Raw genomic sequence first — 6,916 nt, 5'->3', positions numbered from 1 at the left:
GAGGAACAGGAAGCGCGCGGCGGCGGCGGCTCGCCGGGCCTTGGATGGGGGATTCCGCGCCGGTGGGCGGAGGGAGAGGGGAACGGCTCTTCCGCCTCCGCGTCCTGAGGTTTCAGCTGTGCTTTTATTTCGGGGTGCCTCTCCTTCCAGGGCATAGGCACATAGCTGTCAACTTTTCCCCTTTCTTGCGAGGAATCCTATTCGGAATAAAGGAATTTCCCTTTAAAAAGGGGAAGTTGACAGCTATGCGTAGGCAGCCTCCAATTTTCAGAGGTTGAGAAAGGGATCTCCCGAGGTAGCCGCGGTGAGAAGCACGAGAGTAGATTCAGCGACAGAGGAGACGAAATGGACCATTGATCCGCCTATGAACTCAGCATTTTCTACTGGCAGGAGCTTTCCGGGGTTTCAGACCGTGGAACTGTAGAGTTGGAAAGGATCACAAGAGTCACCCAGTGTTTCCCAAATTTCACTCTGAAAACAGCTGCAGACCCAACTCCCATCATCCCTAGCTAGCAGGACCAGTGGTCAGGGATGAGTGGAATTGTAGTCCAAAAGCAGCTGGAGACCAAATTTGGGAAACAGCTGAACCCCCTGCAATGCAGGAATCTTTTGCTCAGTCTCACCTGGAGATGCCAGGAATTGGAGCAGATATGCAGAGCTCAGGGCCGGCCCAGCCATGAGACAAGGTGAGGCGACCAGCTTGGATGGCAGGATCCGCAGGGACAACACATCCCAGCACAGATCTTTATCCCATCCTCTCTGCTCCTGATTTAGATTTTCACTCACCACGTCTTCCCTGGTGGGAGGAAGAGTGCCATTTTGTGGTTTGCCTCAGGAACCTGTCTTGAACTAGTCCTGGCAAAGCAGGTGGTCTGCTGAACTGCAGCCCATCCTGCCCAACTTTTGCTGTGATCCTTGATTGATCAAGGCATGCAGCTTTGAGAAGAGAGACTGTCACGTCAGTGATAGCTTGGAAGTGCTGTTTGTTTGATTTAGTGAACCCAGCCCAGAGACTTGCCTTTGAATGATCAAAGGAATCCAGTTGAAAATAAAATTTTGCTAAGACAGTGAAAGATGCTCTTTTTTACCTTTTGAAGTTTTCATGGCCTGTGCCCATATGTTTCCCATGAATTATCATGGCCTAAGATTCCCAGATTCAGTCCCCAAAAGAACTATTATTATTTTTAAGGGAAGTGGGAATATTTCACAAGGCACAGCTTCCTCTGTCTTGGTAGTAGAGTGATTGACAAAAGCTGTGCTTTATGGTTTCTTTTCTGTGCATCTCAGTGATGTGTATATTTATTTGGAAGTAAATGTGCCCTGGATTACAACAACCTTACTCTTCTCACGTCTTGGGACAACATCAAGATCTCCAGCATTATGAAAACATTTTACAGCATTATGAAAACAGTGAGATGCAGTGATTGTCAAGTCCAGAACAGTTCCTGAGACTAAACTAAAGAAAACAAAAAAGGATGCCATCAAGGAAATATGTATAAGATCATGGTTTTGAGCACATTTGTCACTCCACAACTGTTCTTAATATACCAGGCTCAGCTTTGCCCTCCCACATTTTATATATGAGTCACATAGTTATGTTCACATGTGCAATAACAATGTGCTTTGTTTGCTCAGCCCTTTTGTCCTGCACTAAGCCACAAATGCAATGGCAATCCCTGGTGGGGTCATGCTGAGTCCTGCAATATAGATATTTATTACGACACTAGGTTTTATATGTCTGCTATACTGCATTGTACCTTAAGCACCAGAGGCTCTTTTAGCGTAATCGTCTATGTCTCCTACTTGCTGGTAATGTGCAGGTTGCCAGCTCAGATCATGAGTCCATTTACTGCCCCCTGGAACAACCAATCCCATGCAGGCACACCAAGCCAAGGCAGTTAAGTAATGCACCATGTGTTTATATTGGCTGGATTTATATTTATTTAATTTTGTTTTGCCATCACATTTTCTCTTTTTACGCGAGCCGTGCTTATCTGGAGATAACCACGAGAGGAGTAGAAACGTGAGGATAACAGCTTCCCCCAGGCCCAATAAAATTATTAGAAAGGCTTTTGAATCTGTCTTCTAATTGGGTGTTTACTGTGGTTCCCTGAGTTTCTATTTTTTAGGCCGATTTCTTACTTTGCTGCAAACCTTTTTATGGACGAAACCACTTCGGATGACAAGGGAGGGTGGTTCCCTTGAAGATTCTGTAAAAACACACCAACCATTCCATCCCCATAAAAATATCCTGCCACTGAGAAGGTGTGGCTAGGACAGAAACTTTATTTCTGACATATAGGGGCCCTTTCTGCACTATACACTGAAAGCAGTATTAGACCATTTTTAACAGCCAAGAATTTTGGGAAGCATACTTTGTTATGGAAGCTGGGAATTGTTTGGATACATTATCTCTGTCCCTGCTTCAATTCAATTAATCCCTTGGGAAAAGGGATTAATTGCTAAACCATTTTGGGAATTATAGCTCTCTTTGGGGAACAGGATCCTCCTAACAACTCTCAACACCCTTAACAAACTACATTTCCAGGATTCTTTGGGGAAGCCATGACTCATTGGTCACTGCACTGTGACCGTAAGCTAATCTCTGTTTGTTGTGCATGTTCCTATTAAGCCTCTTCTGAACAAAGCTCAGTCTTAGAACCAAGAATCGCAGGGCCCTGAGAGATCCCTCAGATGACATCTAGAGTATTCCCTTCCATCCCAGTTTACAGCAATATCCACACTTATCTGGTCAATTTAACGGTTGCTTCTTACAAACATAATTTCCTAAGCAGGTGGGCAAGTGCAAGCCTTGTGTTATTCTGCTCATAGATAATCTATACTGTACATTAATAGCAGGTGGATAGGGCCTGATTGACATCAGGGCCACAGCCAATGGGGAGGGAGCATTTGCCATTTTCTTCTCTGCTGCGATCCCAATGAAATCCTGCCTCCCACATTTGCTGCTATTAGCTTCAGAAGGAAAGTTCCCATGGAGGTTTGGCAGGGAGGCAATTGGCATCAGGATTACAGTGGGTGAGGAAAATAATTAAACTTCCCACCCTGCATGTTGCAGCCTTCAGAGCTACCTTTCCCAGCACTCATAAGAAACTAGAGTTTCCTTGCATGAAGCCATGTGCTTTAAATATGCATTGAGTCTGCTTTAAATGTATAGCATGGATCTGCCCATGTGGTTCATAAAGATGTTTTCAGCGTTATACATTGTTTGCTCCTGAGTGTGTTATCTGTAGACGTATAAAGGGAACTCCCCAGCAGAGGGCAGATATGATATATTCTATAACCTTGGGAAAGAAAATTTGCCTTTCAGTTGGATAATAACTTTCTTTGGATTAATTTCTGGAGAAAAATAATGTGATAGAACCACATCTAATGCACTGTGGTAATAGTAACCCCCCCAACTTATAATCAAAATACAGTTTCTGTTACAAGTACAGTGTTGATAGTGAATAATTCTTAATATGTTAAGCACATTTCACTTTTAGTTTGTAATTTGCAAATATGTGGAATCAGTAAACCTATCGCAGAATAAATAAATAAATCAGTAAACCTATCACAGAATAAAAGGGCAAAATATTGCCAGTTCAGTTAGACTAATGTACCATTTATAAATCAGCAGCAGCCACTGAACTAGCAATATACTGCTTTTTTATTTTGGGTATAATTTGTATAATTGGGTTAAACTTTGGAAAATCTATAAAAATAATTGGCAAAAGGCCCCATATTGAATAATAGCCTTATGGCCAAAGTCCCGTAAGAACTGGAGTTGCTGGAATGATGTGTATAAATATAGCTGTTAATTATTCTAGAAGCATGGATAATTAAGCAAATGGTGCGAGACATGGCTCTGTACCTTCTGTTACCTATTCACATGAGTGTGTGGTGATGTGGGCTTTCAAAAAGATGAGAGAGAGGAAAAAACTATTCCTATTCTACCACCCCCACTCCTGCACTTCTAAATTTGCATCCTCTTTTCTACCCTGTAATAATGCTCAAAGGGGACTTATTCTTCTTAGCACTGCTGAAGGTGCAGGGTTGAGATGAAAGAAATAGGTATCTTATATCAGTAGTAAGACAGTCCCTGCTCTCAGGTTTACAATAAAAAAAGACACAACACTGGAGGAAAGAAAGCTCTGCATTGGAATTTCAAGTGGTTACTAAATAAAAAGTATTAAGCAGGAGGACGTGCAGGCTAGACAGAAGCCAGAATACTGTTAAGACTGGATGGTACATTGACCATGGCATAGATCGTCTCTGGTCTAAGTAAGCCCAAAACACCCTAGGCTGGGGGGATGATCATGATGAAACTGACAGTGTGACAGACATCCATAAAATCAGAGGTCTGCACATTTCTGGCTTCCCATAATTTGTGGGTCACCATTCTTTTTTGGAAGTCCTCTGCACATGCCACAGAACATGGAGGATGACAGGGAAGCATGTTCAAGCAACATTGACGAGGGGACCAAGGACCACCGGGAGGCTGCACACCTTTCCAAGAAATACATCATGGCAAAGCAGAGATCAATCTGGCCCCATCCATCAACCAGAGAAGGAACAATTGCAGGGACCTTGCTTGCCTACCTGTCAGAAAGGATACTCTCTTCCAACTTCCAGTTGCCCTAGGGCTGAAAAGCTTAAAGGAAAGCACATTTTGATCTCTGCCATCAGCCAGGAAGCTAAGCCAGGGTGATAAGACTGTCAGATGAGGACCTGGGAGACCAGGCTTCCACTGAAGCTCAGTGCATGACCATGGGTCCATCACCATCTCTGAGCCGATCTCACAAGGTAGTTGTGAGAATAAAACGGAGAGGGAATAATATAATCTATGCTGTCTTGAGCTCCTTGGAGGAAAGAGGGAATATAAGTGTAGACAATAAAAATGGGCTTCTGAGTTGTGTGGGTTTGTCTGTCTGTGTGTGTGTGTGTGTGTGTGTGTTATTACAATCTATTGCAAACTGCCTTGAGGATCATTTCATCAAATGGAAGAATAAAAATCTTTTGAAATAAATAATTAGATGGATGGGTTTATCCTAGGAAAGATCAGGTCTCAATCACACTTTGGAAATGTGTATACATGTGTGTATGGGACACAGGTGGCGCTGTGGGTTAAAGCCTCAGCGCCTAGGACTTGCTGATCAAAAGGTCGGCGGTTCGAATCCCTGCTGCGGGGTGCGCTCCCGCTGCTCGGTCCCAGCGCCTGCCAACCTAGCAGTTCGAAAGCACCTCCGGGTGCAAGTAGATAAATAGGGACCGCTTACCAGCGGGAAGGTAAACGGCGTTTCCGTGTGCAGCTCTGGCTCGCCAGAGCAGCGATGTCACACTGGCCATGTGACCCGGAAGTGTCTCCGGACAGCGCTGGCCCCTGGCCTCTTAAGTGAGATGGGCGCACAACCCCAGAGTTTGTCAAGACTGGCCCGTACGGGCAGGGGTACCTTTACCTTTATACATGTGTGTATTATTTATATTGCTTCAGGATAGAGTGATTCTGAATCTCCTGAAGCTCAGCAGCATGCCACAGGGGACCCACCTTCTCTCTTCTCCCAACTAGGAATCGGAAATGAGCAGTTTCTCATTGCTGAGATCTCCAAAGCTCAGAAGGGCAATATGAGAAATCCCTCTTCTCCTTTCCTTGAGAGAGAAAGGAGGTTCTCTCATGTGGACTTGGATTAGGCCCTTTGTCAAATGAATTGGTAACAGTGGCGTGCAGTCAGTAGACTAGGGGGACCAGGCTAATTCTTTAAATGTTCCTGGTAAATTAGAGTATTAAAGCCTGGTGCTTCCTTCCCAAAGCCCAGGAAGCTTCTGCCCAGCTTAAGAAGGGAGGCACAATGCTCACATGCACCATGTCAGGCCGTCATGAAATCATGCGTGTAGTGTTCCCCACCCCCCATGGTCCTCATAAACTGATGTCTGGCTCTAACTGTTCCCCTTCGAAAAAATTCACCGCACGATACTAATTGGTTGAGGCCTCTGAAAGCAACATAGATTCTAGATGGCGTCATTTCCCCTCCTAGATAACTGAGATTTTTTTTGTTCATCTTCCAAATTGTGCATTGGAGATCTGATCATTGCTGACATATTTATAATAACCAGATCAATCTAATTACCTATGTTTTCAAATCACCTTACTTGTTCTTCAGGAAATGATAATCACCTCTGTCCTGAATACACAGCTTTACTATGTATCGCAAGGCCTATTATTTTCTCTTTTGACTCATCTGATAGTGAGCAGGAGTAGCTAAAATGGAATTTAAAATGTGAGAGTTAATAAGCATCTGCCCACTCTTTTGGGTGGCAGCATGTTCTCAAACTTGGCTGAGGAAAGGGAGCCAGCGATCAACCGTGATCTACCAAAACCTCCAGGGGATCTACCAGTAGATCGCGATCGACCTGTTGGACATCCCTGCTATAAGTCAAACATGTTTGGACTAAGACAAAGAAGAGGGAGTGTAAACAAGAACTGCACACTCTATTAATCAACATTTCAACATTTTGATATAGAAAGTGCTTTGTAGTCATTACCTCTTTTAATTTTTATAGCAACTCTACATCATTTATTGAATTATGATAAGTTCTACAAAACAAACTTACCCAAAACCACCTGCATAAATAATTGACTGAGTGAAAATATGAATCTGACATTCCTGCGTTCAAAGCCAATATTTTATCCATTTGCTTCTGTTCCTGGTTCTTCAGGAAGCACTTAGGAAGCATAATATTAAATCTGCCAGCCTGAAATCTTGCTATTCAAGTCTAATCATCAAGAAATTGCACAAGAACATCTGGCAACTTCGGGAACATGTGGAAGTGCAAATTCAATCACAGCTACAGAGATTACTCCTTCAGATCAAGGATGAAGTATAATTATGTTTCATATTGTGTGGGAAGGTTTCACACT

The sequence above is a fragment of the Podarcis melisellensis genome (genome assembly GCF_964234715.1).
Source record: "Podarcis melisellensis genome assembly, chromosome: 6".
Lineage (NCBI taxonomy): Eukaryota > Metazoa > Chordata > Lepidosauria > Squamata > Lacertidae > Podarcis > Podarcis melisellensis.
Note: the sequence above shows the minus strand (reverse complement) of the source record.